Here is a 19,833-nt window from a genome sequence, read left to right as displayed (position 1 = left end):
CACAGGGCTGGAGAAGGCCTTGGGAGCTGTGGGGGGTGGGGCTTAGGCTCAAGGGACAGAAGGGGCCCAGGCATGCCCCCCAACCCTGGTCTCAGAGGGCAGGGGACCTTACCTGGGATCCCAGCAGGCTTTCTGGTCTCGAGTGGGTGGGTAAATACCCTCCTCTCCTCTCCCACTCTTCCCAGAGAGTTCCTCCCACCTGCCTCTCCTGATCTCCCTGGCCTCAGGGTCGCAGATCCTGTCTGGCCTCCATTTCTCCTCCCCCCTCAGTCCCCCTACATCCTACTGGTCCATTTTGGTGTTCCTCCCATCTCCTTGGGTGTCAGAGTTCCCCACCAGCGGCCGGCAGGCGCCCTAGACGTGGGGAGAAGCTAACTCCGCATCTTCCCACACAGCCATCTTGACTCCGCCCCTGGCTTCACTTTTAAACAATCTCTTTTGTCTGATTGTTATTTTCTTTTTTAAAAGGCTTTCTCCTTTTATACCTATAATATATGTTCTTGCAAAATTTTTAGAAAATACTGTTAAGTATAGAAGAAAACAAAATCACCTGTAGCCCTAACATTCTGGAGATAACCAAAGTACATATTTTGAAATATTTTCTTCCAAATTCTTTTCTAAAATTGAAATTGCATGTGACAGTCTCATTTTGTACAGAGCTTAGAGTGAATGTGCTACATAAAAATGGCTCTGTTGAGCCGCCTGAGACCCTAGTGAATGGGAGGCAGATGGCACAGAATGGTAGAAAAAGCACAAGAGTTTGATTCTGACTCTGCTTCTTGGTAGCTTGTAGATTTGGTGCAAGTTATTTAGCAAAATAATAATTCCTACCACATTGAGTGGTTGTGAGTGCTCAATAAAATAAAATATGTAAATCGACAGAAAAGTAGTATTGCTCGATAAATGATAGTCATATTATCAGTACTGTTAGCCATAATGTCTTTAAAGGTGGCAGCTCAGTCTTAATGCAAGGAGTTTAAATTGAAGCAAAATTGGCTGGAGCCAGACACAGTGGGTTAGGACAGGGTGAGAACTCTGCGCTCCTTGCTGGAATGTAGTCTTGTGTGTCCAGAGAAAACCTCCCGTCTGAGGCTTACCCTTGAAAACACTGATCAAAACTAGAAAATCAATGGGAACCAACAAAACCCAGATCTGGCCACAACTTAAGGACAGTAATCAGAGCTCTCTGTCACTGGCCCAATGCCAAGAAGTACATGTGGCAAAAGCTGTGGTGTGTCATCCAGAGTGTCCTTCCTTCTGGATGAAGGACTGGTTCCCCAGCTGCTGGAGCGCTGTTGGCAGACCACCCTCAACTGTTAGCCCTCTCCAGGGGTGACCTCAATGAAGAAAACTGCCTTGCCCTGTCACATATCTTTTTGGGATGAGTCCCATCCTGTGACTGATGATGTAGGGGTATAAAGCCCTGCACCTCTTTTCCCAACTCGGGACAGCTCTGAAAGCCCATCCCATCTTCAGAATGCTCTGTAGGGTCTGCTGAGGTTCCCATGAGGACTTGACATCTCCATCTACGCAACCTTGCTCTGTTCGCTTCCCTTCTCTTCCGTGGGTGCTGATCCCCAAAACGCCCCCTGCTGAGCTTCCTACATGCTAGCTCCATGTCAGAGTCTGCTTCCAGGAGGAGTCAACCTGTGACAGGAGCCTCACCCACTCCCCCTCCTCACTTCCTCCTGGGCAGTCCCTGCTGCCCAGGGACAGCCAAAAGACTAGGCTGACACTAGATTTCATTCTTACACTTTACCTTTTTAAAAATGTTACATGAGGGCTTCTGCTTCCAGAAGGATGGAGCAAGCATACTTTTCCCTATTTGTCCTGCTAAATATAACCAGAAACCCTGGACATTCAATATAGTACAAACAAAAGAAGACTCTGAAGGTGGAGAGAAGGAAGACAAACTAAGGACCTTGGGACTCAAAGAATGACACTGTGATTAGTGTCTTGAGTTTCCTTTTTGCCTCATATACCCCAGACCTGGAGCTGAAGAAGCCAGCAACTCAGAAACAGGCACTCATAAAGCCTGCTTTCTCCAGCCAAAGAACCAAGAAAAATATAGTCTAGCAGAAGAGAAACTTTTATACAATAACTACTCAACTCCAGTCAAATGCCACAGAAAAAAAAAAAACTATGGTCTCATCCCCACCCTCACCAGCAAAAGGAGCCTAGGCCTCTATCTTCATCAGACTGTAATAGGGTTCCCAAGCCCCCTGGCAGGGTGTTGTCAGAGAAGACCAAGTGGGAGCTAAAACTTTCCTTCTCCCCTTCCCCCATAACCATCTAGACATGTGGTGTCATTGGAGGCCACATGGGGAGCCTGGACTTCCACCCCCATCCTGCAGTAATGAGGCATCCCTACCTCTCCTCACTAGACTGGTGTCAGAGGCTCAGGGGAGGCCTAGTGGAGAGTCAGGACTTTCACCACTGCCCAGTAATAAGGAAGCCACCTCCTTCTGTGGTACAGTAGAAGCCACATGGGGAGCAGAAACACTCCTATCCCTCCCTGCAGGGTGTGTAGTATAGGCCAATAGGGGATCAAGAATACCCACCTCCAGGGACTTCCCTGGGGGTGCAATGGTTAAGAATTCGCCAATGCAGGGAACATGGGTTTGAGCCACGGTCCAGGAAGATCCCACATGCCGTGGAGCAACTAAGTCCATGCACCACAACTACTGAGCCTGCGCTCTAGAGCCAGCAAACTACAACTACTGAGCCTGCGTGCCACAATTACTGAAGCCCGCACACCTAGAGCCCATACTCTGCAACAAGAAAAGTCACTGCAGTAAGAAGCCTGCGCACTGCAGCGAAGAGTAGCCCCAGCTTAACGCAATTAGAGAAAGTCTGCTCGCGGCAACAAAGACCCAACGCAGCCATAAATTAATTAATTAATTAAAAAAGAATACCCACCTCTACCCAGCAGTACTGAGGAATCCTCCCCCTCAGGTGTCAACGGAGGTTGGCTGAATGGAAAATCTGGGCTTCTAACCCCACCCCTGGGAAAATGAGGCAGCAGCTCCCCCTCCATCCGCTGGGCTCACACTAGATTTTATGTGACACCTGCCGGAGTGGTGTTAGCAGAAGCCTGCTAAAATGGAAAGTTTAAACAAGATTCAGAGTCTCATAATATAAAAGCCCAAAATAAACGACTTTCAATAGAAAATTATTCATCACAGCAAGAACCAGGAAGACCTCAAACTAAATGAAAAAAGCAATCAATAGATGCCAATACCAGGAAGACAAAGATATTAGAATTTTCTGGAAAATATTTTAAAGCAGCCACAATAAAAATGCTTCAGTGAGCAATTATAAGCACATTTGAAACAAATAAAAAGATTTTTTTAAAAAAAGCAAAGAAAGAGGGAACAATGGAAATTTTAGAACTGAAAGTCACAGTAACTGAAATAAAATAAACCCAATTGGTGGCCTTACAGCAGAATATAAGAGACAATAAAAAATCAGGGAGCCTGAAGATAGGACAATAGAAATTACTCAATCTGAACAACAGAGACATAATAAATTGAAAAATAAAAATGAACTGAGCCTTAGGGATCTATGGGACTAAAACAAAATATCTAACATTAGCGTCCTGGAGAAAGAGGTCTGGGCTGGAAAAGTCCCTTAATATGTAACAACTGAAAACTTCTCCAAGTTGTCAAAAGACATAATCCTACAGATTCAGAAAGCTGAGCAAACCCTAAACAGTTAAACCCAAAGAAATTCACACTAAGGCCTACCATGGTCAAACTTCTGAAAACTAAAGACAAAGAAAACATCCTAATAAGAAACAACATCCCCTTATAGGGGAAAACAATTTGAAAGACAGCAAATTTCACAAAATAAGACATGGAATCCAAAAGGAAAGTAGAACAACATTTTTCAAGTGCTGAAAGAAAAGACTTGTCAACCCAGAATTTTCTATCCAGAGAAAATATCCTTCAGGAATGAAGGATAAATCAAGATATTCTCAGATGAAAGAAAACTAAGAGAATTTTTTGCTCGCAGACAGAACTACACTAAAAGAGTGGCTAAGAAAATTATCTAAACAGTAAGAAAATGTTTTTAAAGGAATCTTGGAACATTAGGAAGGAAGAACGCACACACAAGCAAAAATATGGATAAATACAATAGTCTTTCCTTCTCCTCTTGAGTTTTCAAAATTAAGTTTTATTGTTAAAGCAAAAATTATAATACTGTCTGATGTGGTTCTCCATGTAGAGGAAATATTTAAGACATTTATATTATAGGTGGGGAGGGCAAGGGATTTAAGTTTCTATATTTCATTTGAACTGGTAAAGTGTTGACAACAATAGACAGTAATAAGTTAGGTATATATAATGTACTACCTAGAGAAACCACTTAAAAAGATGACAAGGACATATACTCAAAAAGCACTATAGAGGAAAAGGTGTTCTAAAAGAAAAGTTCAAGCAATCCAAAGGAATGGGGGAAAAAGAAAACCAAGAAATGAAAAACACAGAAAACAAATATAGAGAGAACAAAAGATAAGACACAACTGAAGTCCTAACATACCAATAATTACACTAAATGCAAATGATCTAGATACACTAAAAAATGGAGATTGACAGAGGGATTGAAACGTTATCACCTAACTATATGCTTAACACAACTATGTGAAATTTTTAATTTGACAAATTACATCAAGATCAAAAGTCCTGAAGGCTTTGCAGAGGTTTTCTATGACATGCAAAGAGTGGGTACAATTCACAAAGTGTCTGGGAGCTCTAGGGAGTGTAATGTGGCCAGATCACCAGGTACCAGTAGGGGAAGGAGATGGTGGGGAAAGTGTCTACAGTGGAAGGAGCTGCAGGAAGATGATGGGTACAAGAAACAGAAAGAGTATGGTGGTCATAGACATGTGCCGCTTGGACCTCCCACCAAAAATAAACTACTGCAGGGAGCACAGCTTCCGGTGGCCACAACTTTGGATCCACCAAAGAGCATGCCTCAGCTGCACTTGCCTGGGCTCTCCCAGCCTGAGCCCACAGGGGCTACTGCAGCTGGGCCATTTCTGCCTGATGCAGAATTCCTCTAACAGGCTCTCTTTTTTTGGAGATGGCCCTAAGCTCTTGCTCTGCAATCTCCCTTTCCTCTTTCCTGTCACAGTCTGATGCTCTCACTTGCTTTAGCCTCACCTCTTCAGGTGTTTCCTCCGTTACCCATGTTGCACATTAATTCTCTGATTTGATCTTGGCATCTGCCTCTTGGAGGACCTGAACTGACCCACAGAGAGAATCTGTGACTATGTGACGGAGAGAAAAGCTGACTGGGGCTCAGCACGTGTGATTACTAGACCCATGCCCTCTGCTATGGGCTGGGGAGATTCAATGCTTCCCCAGCAGAGCTTAGATAAGACATCCCCCACACCAGGCCCCTGTTGTTGCTATTATGTTCTGGTGAGGAATTCAGCTACCATGATACCTTGGTGATGAGAAGACTGTGGGGATCTGACTGATTACAAAGTGGCAGTGTGCTGCATTAGACTGTGCTACCACCCTAATAACCCACCAGTGATTGCAACAAAATCACTGTCCCGCAGAACCTTGATTTCCTCATCTGTAAGATGAGAGAGTTAGGCGACATAATCTCCAGGCTCCTTCAGCTCTACAGTTCCATAAACTGAGTTTGTTAAGATTTCAAATTTGTGAATGTGGTCTTTACTATCAAAGAGAAAGATGACTTTTCTTTATTAACCAATAGAGTTAAACAGAGGCATGAGTTTTTCTTGTGAACAGCGCAGTTAATCCCAGGCAGAGGAGAGCAGGAACAAAATGGATAGGGAAGAGGGGACACTGAGACCTTGGGGTGCTCTTGGGCTCCTGCCAGAAGCAGAGGTGGTACAGAGACCATAACCTGCCCTTACTTGCATTGACTTCTTTTTTGAAACTACAAAGGTTTTACAGCCTCTTTATTTAGTTTAAAAAAAAATGATCAATATATAGTGTAAAAGCTAAACTGCTTAAGGGTTATCATTGTTCACAGTTTGATGTTTCTCTTTCCAGGTCTTTCTCTCTTTTGCACAAACTCATAAATTTCCACTTATACACATCTTCTCTTTTGAATTTTAAAGACTATCAGAGAAACAGAAGCTTACTGTAAACAAAACAAAATAGAACAAAAAAAGAAAAGAAAAAAGGTTTTTTTAGAAGACCCGGAAGCTTATGAAGAAAAAGTATAAGTCCTGACTCATCTCTGTCTAATTCCAGTCAACTCCCAGGAAGTAACACACATAGGAATATACAATCACTGAATTGATATCTCTACTTGCATTCCAAATAAGCAGCTCAAATTTAAGTCCAAAATGGGCTTAAATGATTCTTGTCCCACTCCACACCCCAAATCCATTCTTTGAGGCCCCAGTGTTTCCCCATCACTAAAGGATCCCAACATTTATCTCGTTGCTCAGGCTAAAATCTGGGAGTCAGTCTTGGTTCCTCTCTTTCCCTCACACCCCACATCTACTGCATCAGTTAAGTCCCATTGAGATGAATGGATAAAGAAGATGTGGCACATATATACAGTGGAATATTACGCAGCCATAAAAAGAAACGAAACTGAGTTATTTTCAGTGAGGCGGATGTACCTAGAGACTGTCATACAGAGTGAAATAAGTCAGAAACAGAAAAAAAATACCGTATGCTAACACATATGTATGGAATCTTAAGAAAAAAAAAGATTCTGAAGAACCTAGGGGCAGGACAAGAATAAAGACGCAGACGTAGAGAATGGACTTGAGGACACGGGGAGAGGGAAGCGTAAGCTGGGACGAAGTGAGAGAGTGGCATGGACATGTATACACTACCACGTAAAATAGCTAGCTAGTGGGAAGCAGCTGCATAGCACAGGGAGATCAGCTCGGTGTTTTGTGTCCACCTGGAGGGGTAGGATAGGGAGGGTGGGAGGGAACCGCAAGAGGGAGGGGATATGGGGATATTTGTATATGTATAGTTGATTCACTTTGTTATACAGCAGAAACTAACACACCATTGTAAAGCAATTATACTCCAATAAAGATGTTAAAATAAGTCCTGTTGACTCTGTTTTCAAAATATCCTAAATTTTGCCATTTCTCACAGTGTCTATTATCACGGCCCTGTTGTAAGCCACTGTCTACTCTCACCTAGATTATAGCATTCGATTTTTGACTGATCTCCATGCTTCCAAGAGCAATCAGAGGAATTGTTTTAAAATGCAAAATGAAAGTGAAGTTTAAATGACTGCAATGACTTTCCATTACACTTGGAATAAAATCCTACCCATTTGGCTCTATGTGATCTTCCCCACTTTTAAGCCCCTATGCCCCAGGCTCACTAGCCTTTCTAGGCTACGTGCAGCACCTTCCATGCAGGGACCTTCAATTTTCTGTCCCTTCTGTCTGGGACACTCTCCTCTGGCATCTTCACTTGGTGCTCCTTCTCAAATATCTCTTCCTACAGGACCTCAAATAGCTGTCCCACACTTAACCCTACACACTGCTGAGTTCTCTTCAAGATAAGATAACCTGCAAGTATTTAATCACTTACTTGTTTAGTTTCCCTCTCACTAGAGTCCATCACCCATGAGGGGCACAGACTCGATTGTAGTCAGCACTGCATCTCCAGTTTCTAAAGCAGTGCTTGCTAAGGACTTCCCTGGTGGTCCAGTGGTTAAGACTCTGCGCTTCCAATGCAGGGGCCACGGGTTTCATTCCTAGTTGGGGAACTAAGATCCCACATGCTGCACAGTGTGGCCAAAAATTTTTTTAAAATAAAAAAATACTAAAAAGTAAATAAATAAAGCAGTGCTTGGTACACAGTAAGTGCTCAGTAAATATTTATTGAATGAAGGAATGAAAACATACGTATGTGTCCAGAATTTTTTAAAATAATGGTTTTATGCTATATTTACTCTTTTCATGTTGTTCTTTTCACTTAAAAAATATCACACAAACACCATTCTATGTCAGTGCATATAAACCCACATCCTAACACAAGATAGCATACCATGTTTATACCATAATTTATTGAACCATTTCCCTACTGATAGACATTTATATCATTTCCAGGGTGTTTTTTTTTCTCCTTTTTTTGATATTACAAATAGTGCTTGAAAGAACTCTCTTTTACATATATTCTTGCACCCTTGGATAAGTGTTTTCACAGACTAAGTTCCAAAAGTGCAATTGTTGGTTTAGAGTCTTTCCTGACTTTAAAGAGAGAACTGTGGGTTGGGAGAATGAGTGTGGACTTCATTTCACAAGGTCTGTATTTGAATCCAGGCTTTGCCATGTGCTTAGCATTCTGTGGCATTCAGGGTTTATACATAAGAGATAATGAGTGTATAAGTATCTTCTAGAATACAAAGTTGTGTACAAATGGAAAAATTATTAATCAGGTTGTGTGGCATAGCAGTTAAGAGCATGGGCTCTGGAGCCCTACTGCCTGAGTGCTCATGGAAGCCCCACTGTTTACAATATGCCTTGGGCAGATAGGTTAACCTTTCTATGCCTCAGTATTGTCGTATTTTTATAAGATGTGGATACAGTATTAGCCATCCCATAGAGTTATTGTATTAGATAAATTAAAATATGGGTAAAATATTTAGAATACTGAGTAGCACATAGTAAAAACTATTTAAATATACTATCATTGTTATTATTACTGTGACTTATTTGGGACCATATAAAGTATTACTTAATGAAGAACAGAGCTAACTAAATACTTCCTGATACTTCTTTTGGTTTAGAAAAATGTCCTCACATCTTCATAAATTATAAAAATCTCTCTTACCGTCTCCTTCCCCTTACCTGAGCTTTCTCACTCGTTATTAAAGTTGTCACCCTTTTCAACTTGTTCACGTGTCACACAGAATACTACATATGACCTACTCTGCATTCTACATATGTCATTCAAAAACTGGATTCAAAAAAGAAAGGAAAACTGTAATACTTCCCAATGATTTCTAAGGGAAAAAAACCACAGTGACATAGTGCTGCTTGGAGAAAATTAAAAACTCACCATCTGGTGATGGTACATGGCAGTGTATTTTACTGTCACTGTACCATCACCAAAAGGCGCTGGTTATTATTCATGGTGTGTTCTTCTTGAAATTCGGATGGCACATCCACGAAAGACAAAGCTCAGCTCTGCTTGAAGTCTTTCTGCAGAATTCCCACTGAGCTAAACAGTGCTAGTGAAACAGAGCTGTCACAGTGGGTACAGTTAACCCTATTTGCCTGGTACAGGTTAAGTGACATGAGGTTTTGTTACCAAGTCCAAGCTCGTACTGCTCGCCACACAGGCCAATGAATCGGAGACGAGGTGTTGAGGCAAGGAAGACGACTTTATTCAGAAAGCCGGCAGACCAAGAAGATGGAGACTAGCGTCTCTGAAAAATCATCTTATCGGGCTCTGGATGCCAGTTTCCTTTATAGAATCAGAGAGGGAGAGGCGATGAGGAAGTAAAAGGGCCATCATTCTTGCAAAACATCTGGAATGAGCAGTCTCTGTGAGGGGATGTGTTAGTTTCTTCTTTCTTGCAGCCGTTCGCAGGTGGACGGGGTCAGATTGTCTTCCAGTGAGCTGAACATCAGAGGGGCAGGGTTCCCTGAGGCAGGCCATTATGCACGATTAGAATAACAAAGGCAACGTAAAGCAAAGGTTAAAGTCAAAGAAACAGATCCAACGTGGAGTCCGATTTAGTTCTTCCCTGTTACAGTTTCCCAGGAACACAATGGCCATGGCATTGGGGAAAGACAAGGCTATTTATAATCTGATAAACAAGCACTGATTTATGTTTCTATCTACTGTGTGGTCATTATATTTGTATCTTTGAATCCTTTATCTCTCTGTGTGCCTCTCTTTTCTTTCCTTTTCTTTTTCCAAGAAGTGATCAGTTTGCCCAATCTCCAAAGTCCATTTTGGAGCCAGGGAACACATCTGCAGAAGTCAAAAGTTTGCTAGCCATAAGCGGCCTCCAAGATTACTGATATAATTACAACCTTTGTCAAAACAAAGGAATTTCTATGAACTCCATAGGATGAAATCTTTTCAGATCAAAGCTTATTCAGCTGGCACTGGTTAAAATTCAGAATTACAGTAAGGATGTAAAGGTATTGTGATAGTTCATTACGTGTCAACTTGACTAGATCATGGGATGCCCAGATATCTGGTTAAACATTATTTCTGGATGTGTCTGAGAAGGTGTTTCTGGAAGATTAGCATTTGAATCCATAGACTGAGTAAAGCAGATGGTCCTTCCCAATGTGGGTGGGCCTCATCCAATTCACTGAGGGCCTGAATAGAACAAAAAGGCAGAGGAAGGATTCAACCTTTGAGCTGGGACATCAATAATCTTCTGCCCTTGGCACTGCTGGTTCTCAGGGCTTCAGACTGAGACTGGAATCTATACCATCAGCAATCTGGCTTTCAGGACTTTGAACTACACCACTGGCTTTCCTGGATCTCTAGCTTGCAGATGGTAAATGTGGTACTTCTCAGCCTCCATAATTGTGTGAGCCAGTACCTTATAATAAATCTATCTATCTATACATATATATTCTATTGGTTCTGTTTCTCTGGAGAACCCTAACTAATACATACTTCTTGATAGAACACCTAAATTCATCAGTCCTGTCACCAATATGTCTAACAGACTCATTTTTAAATTTGCATATAAGCATTCCCTTTCCAATAGTGAGGCTCTGTTCCTAAAAACCTAGGTTTTGAAACTTTTAAAATTGAGGCTCTCAAGACCTTAAAGACTTTGGGATTAAAAACAAACTTACCTATAATTATACTTTAAAAGAAATGTATTGGTCCAGCCAAATTTCTTAGACTAGCCCTTATGGTCTCTTTACCATCTATTGTCAGCCTCGGTTTCTAACCTTGTCCCTGGCTATTGCTCATTACAGACGTTATTCTGTTAAACAGAGTCCCTCAGTCTTCCATCTTCCCCAAGCATGCTGACGCTTCCTGTCTCTGAGCCTTAGTTTAAGGGCAAATTGATCACCAAGGAACTTTTACAACAGATGCTAGAATGCATCCTGGCAATGTCTTCAGCAATAAAAATATATGGCTCCATCTGCCTGGAACAGGACCGCCCTTCTTTTGAGAAATGCCATTGTTATGGGCTGAATGCTTGTGTTCTCCTATCAAAATTCATATGTTGAAGCCCTAACCCCTAATGTGATGGTATTTGGATATGAGGCCTTTGGGTGGTAATTAGGTCATGAGTGTGGGCCCTTATGAATGGGATTACTGTCCTTAAAAGAAGAGGCCAGGGCTTCCCTGGTGGCGCAGTGGTTGAGAGTCCGCCTGCCGATGCAGGGGACACGGGTTCGTGCCCCGGTCCGGGAAGATCCCACATGCCGCGGAGCGGCTGGGCCCGTGAGCCATGGCCGCTGAGCCTGCGCGTCCGGAGCCTGTGCTCCGAAACGGGAGAGGCCACAACAGTGAGAGGTCCGCGTACTGCAAAAAAAAAAAAAAAAAAAAAGAAGAGGCCAGAGAGCTAGCTAGTTCACTCTCTTTCCGCCGTGTGAGGATACAAGATGTTGGCAGTCCACAACCTGGAAGAGGGCTGTCACCAGAACCTCGACCATGCTGACACCCTGGTATGGGACTTGCAGCCTCCAGGACTGTGAGGAACAAATATCTGTTGTTTATAAGCCATCTAGTCTATGGGACTTTGTTACGTACTATAGCAGCCATTTCCCCAACTCCAACCCCATGGAACTGGGAAGGTATAGGGGATGCCAATCACAAGACCTCACACATCTGGCCATGGTGACTGGTCCCTGATCCAGCCAGGCCAATCAGAATCCTTCTCTAGAACTTTCCTAACTGGAGATTGCAGGGAAAAGACTTTCCTCTCTTGTCAGGAAGCTGTGATAATGTAAGCATGGAGCTGCATGAGGCCATGGCAGGGAAGTGCAAGGCAAAACAGAAGTGGAGACAGAATCAGCCATTCTTGGCCACATCTAAGTTCTCTCGGGCCAGATCAGACCACCCTTCCTGTTCTTCGGTGATGTGTGCCAATACATTTCCTTCTTATGCTTAGTTACTTCAGGCTGGATTGCTGGATTACTGGTATGGACTGATACAGGCAGTTTTGCAGAAGATGCAGATTCTTCACATGATCATTTTTTTGTATCATTCCTCAATAAAAGTTGAGGGAACACTAAACTTAAAAGTGCTTGTGGCAATAAAATTTATCTTTATCAGTTTTCTGGTTGCTAAAGTTAAACATACACATTTAAAATATGTTTATGAAAACTAGGACAGTGTATAAAGTGAATATTTCAGAATTTTGTCTGTATGTATATAAATACATATAATGGTATTTTTGTAAAAAATTGGATCAGACTATGCATTTAATCAATCCTATAGCTTACATCTTTCACTTAATAATGTATTTTGGATATCATGATATATCAATTCATATAGATCTGCTTGGTGCTTGGTGGTGTTTTAAATGTTTATGGTCAAAGTGTGTCCTCCTAAATGACTACCACTGGTAATAGTGGTCAGTAAGAGTGTGTGTTATCTCAATGATGGAATTCTAGCTTAGAGCCAGGAGACCTGTGCAATTGCCTTTTTGTGTGCAGACAGGTTTTGCAAAAAGTTGAATGGCTCATTTCTTTCTTTCCTTTTATTTTTTGGCTGTGTTGGGTCATCGTTGCTGTGCACGGGCTTTCTCTAGCTGTGGCGAGTGGGGGCTACTCTTCGTTGCAGTGCACGGGCTTCTCATTGCAGTGGCTTCTCTTGTTCCGGAGCACGGGTTCTAGGTGCGTGGGCTTTAGTAGTGGTGGCACACAGGCTCAGTAGTTGTGGCTCACGGGCTCTAGAGCACAGGCTCAGTAGTTGTGGCGCACAGGCTTAGCTGCTTCATGGCATGTGGGATCTTCCCAAACCAGGGCATGAACCCGTGTCCCCTGCATTGGCAGCTGGATTCTTAACTACTGTGCCACCAGGGAAGTCCCTGAATGGCTCATTTCTTACCTCCATGTCAGGCTATTGGCAGTATTTCAAGTACTCTTTGAATCAGGGTTGAACCATGGGAGAGAGCTATCAGGTATTTGCCGGGCAATATGCAAGGTGACCTTATAATGTGGACAGTACAGGGAAAACAGCAAAACCTTCTCACTCTGGACTCAGCTTCATAATCAAGAGTCATGGAAATAATGACAAGAACTAACACAACAGCAACTTTTACTGAGTACTTAATAGGTACCAGGGACATTGGCTAAGCATTTGACAACAGATGCATTATTTAATGCTCACAGTAACTCAAAAATTATCACTATTTTCAGTAATTAAATTGAAGCTCTTGCCTATGGTCAGACAGGTAGAAAGTGGCAGTGCTGGTATTTGAACTCGAGCTAAATAGCTCTAAAGCCTGTGTTCCTCACCACCATTTATCCTGTTCTATTCTCCAGTTCCCCAGCCCCTTCCCCTGCCACCACCGACTTGGGACATTTATCTGTCCTTACCTCAAAACTCAGATTTTGAGATGTAAACATTTTTATTGTTGGGAAAGTTTGTGGAAATTTTACTAATGCTTTTGTTGTTGGTTTTAAAATAAATTTAGAGGAGGATATTACAATATCCTTTTGGTTGACACAACCTGATGCAAGTAAGGGTTGGAGGGTTATTGACTGAGGTTCTGCTCCCTGACCACTTCAACATTTGCTAGGTCAGACTTATGGAAATAATATACATTAGAAGAAATATAGTTATGTGCAGTAACAAAATTAAAACTAATTATAAATAGCACCAAGTAATTCATAAGGAAACTCAGTATACAATACGACTTTAGGAAACAGGTGAAGTATTAGTTTCCTATTGCTAATGTAACAAATTATCACAAACCTAGAGGCCTAAAACAACACAAATGTATCATCTTATATTTTGAAAGACACAAGTCCAAAATGGGTCTTATGCGGCTAAAGTCAAGGTATCAGTAGAGTGGTGGTCCTTTGGGAGGCTCTAGGGGAGAATCTGTTTCCTTGCCTTTGCTTGTTTCTAGAGGGTGCCTGCATTCCTGGCTCATGGCCCAACATCACTCCCATCTCTGCTTCCATCTTTACATCTACTTCTCTGACTCTGACTCTCCTACCGCCCTTTTCTTTCTTTCCTTTGTTTTCTTTCTCTTCTTTCCCTTCCTTCCTTCCTCCCTTCCCTTCTTCCTTTCTTTCTTTCTTTGTTGTTAGAAAACCTAGTTTATTTTTTTAGTGGTGGTAAAATGCACATAACATTTATCATCTTAACCATTTTTAAAGGTAAAGTTCAGTATTATTAAATACATTCATATTGTTGTGCAACCAATTTCCAGAACTTTTTCAACCTGCAAAACTGAAACTCTACACTCCTTAAACAACTTCTCATATCCTCTTCCCCCTAACCTCTGGCAACCACAATGCTACATTCTGTTTCTATGAATCGACTACACTAGATACCTCATATAAATGGAATCATACAATGTTTGTCCTTCTGTGTTTGGTTTATTTCACTTAGCTTAATGTCTTGAAGGTTCATCCATGTCATAGCATGTGTCAGAATTTATTTCCTTTTTAAAACTGAATTATTTCCACTGTATGGGTAGACACATTTTGTTTAAACATTAAATTGTTGGACACTCACGTTACTTCCACCTTTTGGCTATTGTGAATAATGCTGCTATGAACGTGGGTATACAAACATCTCTTCAAGACCATACTTTCAGTTATTTGGGGTATATACCCAGAAGTGGAATTGTTCTATTTTTTACTTTTTGAGGAAACTCCATACTGTTTTCCATAGAAGCTGTACCATTTTATATTCCCCGAAACAGAGCACCAGGCTTCCAATTTCTTCACATTCTTGCCAACACTTTTTGTTTTCTGTTTTGTTTGGTTTTTGTTTTTTTAGGAGTAGCAATCCTGATGGGTATGAAGTGATATCTCATTGTGGTTTTGATTTACATTTATCTAATGATTAGTGATATTGAGCATCTTTTCATATGATTGTTGGCCATCCTATCTCCCTTTTATAAAGACCCTTGTCATTATATTGGGCCCACCTGAAAAATCCAGAATAATCTCCCCATTTTAAGATCTTAACTTAATCCCATCTGCAACGTCCCTTTTGCTACGTAAGGTAACATACACAGGTTCCACACATTAGAACACAGATAACTCCGTGGGGCAAAAGGTGTCATTATTCTGTCTACCACAGGTGACTACTTTACTGCCAAAGCCAAAAGGATAAAAATTCTGAAGAATGGACGTTTGGCTGATGATTTCAAATACAAAAAAGAAGTATTTTACGATCAGTGACATTTGAGACAGCTTTTAGTAAAGTGGCAGGACTGTAACTCAGAATAAGTTATATATTTTTTATGTTAACTACTAATCTGAAATTGTATTTACATATATCTGTTTCTTCCCAAAGGAGCTATTTTGTTTAAATTACCCAGAGTTCTCATAAGTTTAGGTTAAAGTGAAAACCATACAGTCCTAGGCTAGTATGTCAACTCTACGCTACACAGCATTCAGGATCCAGGTTCCTTTCCCTAGGATGGAATCCTGGTCCTTGTGGTCCAGGCAACTTTGCAGGAAGCAGGATGGCGGGGGCGGGGTGGGCAGCAAATGCATGTCATGTCAATATAAAGCAAGGGAAAAGATAAAGGGGTTATTGTAAGAAGTTACATGGGTCTAAACTATAGTGTTAGGTGTGAGGACAGGTCACTTGTATGTAGAGTCCAAAGAATACTTGCAGCAATTGACGAAGTCATGGGGGATTGGGGGATTGGGGTCCATTAACAGACACGAGAAGGGAGTGACAATCCTAGGCCTAAGGAAATTGTTGTTTGTCTCTGCTGTTGAGAGAGGAAATGTGGGTTCTGTTTAGAACAAACTGAGCTTCAAGATTCAGAGTTTTATCCAGGTATAGGTGTCCATCAGACCCTGGAAAAGAAGAAAGGTTGTTTTTCATCCAACACAGGAGAAAGTGCCAAGAAAATAGGTGATGTAGGAAAAAACATCAAGTAGAGAAACTTGAAGTAGCTCATTTCCAACAGTCTTCATCTGACTTTAAATTATGAGACATGAGTATCTGCAGAGTGAGACAGGTGGGTGGAGGCCCACATGTTTCAAGTTTGGGAAGCAAGGAGGTTTCATAGGCCATGGGAAGTGTGGGGAGGCTCATAGCTAATTGCTCATGAAGCACACACTTGAAAGGTGGTCTTACCTCTAAAGCAGCAGCGCCAGTGTGAGTCCTTTAAAGCAAGAGAAGGCACACAGAGGAGGGGTCCAAGGAAACAGCAACAGAAGGGCATTCTGAAAGCCTGACCCAGGGTTTGTAGTTATATTGAATCACCCATCTGGGGGGATATCAGACAGTTTAGGCCAGAAAGTATAATCAGCAACCAGGATAAAACACCATGGTATGTTGGTGTATGTTGGTATATTCCTGTTTCTTATTTTATGGACTTGAAGAATGTCAGAGTTAGCATATGTCAAGTGATGAAGGAACTTTTATTCAAGAAATGTAAATCTGGTTTAATGTTGGAGATGGGTTATTGTAATACATCACATAAAGGAATAAAGGGGGAAATGTTTATCTCAAAAGACACTAAAAAGGTATTTGATAAAATTGCATACCCATTTTAAAAAAAGAAACCTTACAAACTATCGATAACTTCTAGGAATTTGTTTGACAGAAATATTCACACATGTACTCAAAGATATATGTACAAGGATATTTAAACAGAAATAAAAGGCAAAATGACTAGAAAGACGTAGGCAAAATTATGATCATTTGCAGGCAGAGGAATTTTCTATCCAGAAAATTCAGGAAAGTAAACTATAAAATCGTTATCTTTCCTACAAAATAACAACCAACCAGTTAGAGTTATATGATAGGAGAAGTTTCTATTCACAGTAACCCCCTGTATTAGTTTGCTAGGGCTGCCACAATGAAATACCACAGACTGTGTGGCTTAAGTAACAGAAACTGATTTCTCACAGTTCTGGAGGCTGGAATTCCAAGATCAAACAGTCAGCAGGTTTGGTTTCTAGCGAGGCCTCTCTCCTTGGTTTGCAGGTGGCCATCTTCTCTCTGTGCACACACATCCCTTGTATATCCCAGTCTCCTCTTTTTACAAGGATGCCAGTCAGATTGTTCTAGGGCTCAACCCTAAGAACCTCATTTCAATTTAATCACCTCTTTAAAAGCCTTATCTCAATATACAGCCACATTCTGAGGTACTGGGACTTAGGACTGCAACATACGAATCAAGGGGGCATAACTCAGTCCATAATATCCCCAGAAAATATACAATACCTAAATATAACTCTAAGAAGATAGAAGCAACCTAAAGGAAGACAGATATATCATGACATTTCACTGGAAGACATAAAAGAACACTTGAATAAATGGAGAAACATACCATATTCTTGGTGGGAAAGTCTCAATATTATAAAGTGCAAATTTATTCCAAATTAAATTAATAGGTATAACACAAATCAAACAAGATAAAATATCAAATCTCTCAAACTTTCTTTGTATTTCTCTTCCATATTTGTTATCTTCAACAGTAAATTCTTTACTTCTAATGGGCATGCCACCATCATCCCAGACCCATCAGCTTTCACCCCAAATCAACTTTCTCAACCACCCTATACCTAGCAATAGGAAGTCATCACCCTACCAATCACCTAGGATAAAACCTCTGGTTTATCTTTGAAAATTCTCTCTTCTTAGCCCACCTACATACAATCAGTCAGTTCTGTATAGCCATTCTTGTTAATGTTAAACCTACCCCTTCCATTCCATTCCTATCTGCCCACCTTTCCTCATATGTGGATCCTAACTCTGCACAACACCAACACCTAGATTTATCTTTCTAAAATATGGTTTTAATCATTCTTTTACAAGTTTACAAATGTTGTATTCAACACCTCTATTGGGTGATCTTGGACAAGTTAGTTAATCAATATGCCTCTGTTTATTTAGCTGTAAAATGGGAATGATAGCAGTACTTACCTCACTGGGTTATTATGAAAAGTGAGTTAATAATTTTAAAGCACTTGGAACAGTAAGTGCTTTATATGTATTTGTTAAATGAATAAATATCTTTCCCATTGTTTTTTGCTGGTACTTAAAGTGTTCACTTTGAGAAAAACTCATTCCTTGGGGTTTAGGCATTGTATGCCCTTTTCAAACGATTATATTCAGAAATATTTGACCAATATTTTATCAACGAATACAAGTTTCTAAAAAATATATTTTTAATAGCAAAAGATTGAAGGCAACCTCATGTCTGTTAGTAGAAAAAGTAATGCTTAATAAAAGATGAAGTCCTATTATAAAAAACTATGGAGACAAAGGTAAATTTGTAGATAAAAGATATATTTGACATGGAAGGATGGCCATAACATATTGAGTGAAAAAAGCAAATTGAGGAATAAGAGATGCACGTTCCTTTCAGGAAGAATAGGAAAAAACACATGAAGCTGTAAGCAGAGGACAGTCTCTGTTATGAAATGAGACTGTATGACCTTCCTACAATGAACATGTATTGATTTTGTAATTAAAACTAAGTAAAAACAAATGAATAATGAGAAAAGAAACTTTTAAAAAGTTTTAAATTTCCTCATCTCTTGGAAAACTCGCTTATCAAAAGATAATCCAGGTTTTTTTTTTTTTTTTTTACGGTAGGCGGGCCTCTCACTGTTGTGGCCTCTCCCGCTGCGGAGCACAGGGTCCGGACGCGCAGGCTCAGCGGCCATGGCTCACGGGCCCAGCCGCTCCGCGGCACGTGGGACCCTCCCGAACCGGGGCACGAACCCGTATCCCCTGCACCGGCAGGCAGACTCTCAACCACTGCGCCACCAGGGAAGCCCGATAATCCAGGTTTTTATCTGCCCTGAATGAAAATACTGGTGAGTTTGGGGTTGGTGAGGAGTCAAATGCTACGATTTGCTCCGAAACCTCTATCCCACTAAAGACAGCTTTAAGCACCTTGCAGGTTAGTCTCAAATGTTAGTCTTTATTTTTTACCTGAGAGAGAGGCATCGTCAAACATTTCTACTTTATCGTCAAACATTTCTACTTTATCCATTAATCCAAAGACCATTAATGTAATTACCTGGGAAATTCTAATTTAATGAGACGCAAAATCTTCCATTTTAAGCGTTGATGAGGATTAAGGGAATAGCTACCCTTTTCAACAAACAAATCTCAGACTCTCTGAGGCAAAAAAATCTTCATGTAGAAGACTCTGAATTTTCTCATCTTTTTGATAAACACTTCCACTACCAAGAAAGAACTCAGGCAGTTGTAAATAAAGTTCGGCCACACCTGAAAAATGCTTTCTCCAGTTGTTCCTATATGCCCAGACTCAAAGGGTTTGGGGTTTGTAAATAAAAGGTGGCCTACTGTAAGGAGGGGCAAGAGTAAACAATCTCAAAGAAATTAATTACACGGTGCATTTAAACTATCCAGGCACCTGCTTTACCTAGAAAAACTGCCTGTTGTTTTCATCACTGGGCCTCAGGAAACTAGGCCCTAGCCACCACCTGGTGACGCTGATAACGCGCAATGTCTCTCAGCTGCAGCAATTAGAAAGGCCGGGCAGTCTCCTTTAAGAAGCTGACTCACGTGGACGCTGTGTTGTGTGCTCTCAGCTGGGAAGGGGGTGGATCTCAGGTCTCTCCACATTGGCTGCGTCTGGAGAGGGGGCAGAGTTAGCCTCTTTGATTGGCTGTCCGAGTCCCGGGCGTTGGGTCAGGGGAGGGGCGAGCTGCAGGGAGATTGCCCTGGGTCTGCGGCTTCTGGGAGGGGC

This window comes from Lagenorhynchus albirostris, chromosome 13 (assembly GCF_949774975.1).
Source record: "Lagenorhynchus albirostris chromosome 13, mLagAlb1.1, whole genome shotgun sequence".
Lineage (NCBI taxonomy): Eukaryota > Metazoa > Chordata > Mammalia > Artiodactyla > Delphinidae > Lagenorhynchus > Lagenorhynchus albirostris.
The sequence above is the reverse complement of the archived record's forward strand: the minus strand, read 5'-3'. Positions refer to the sequence as shown.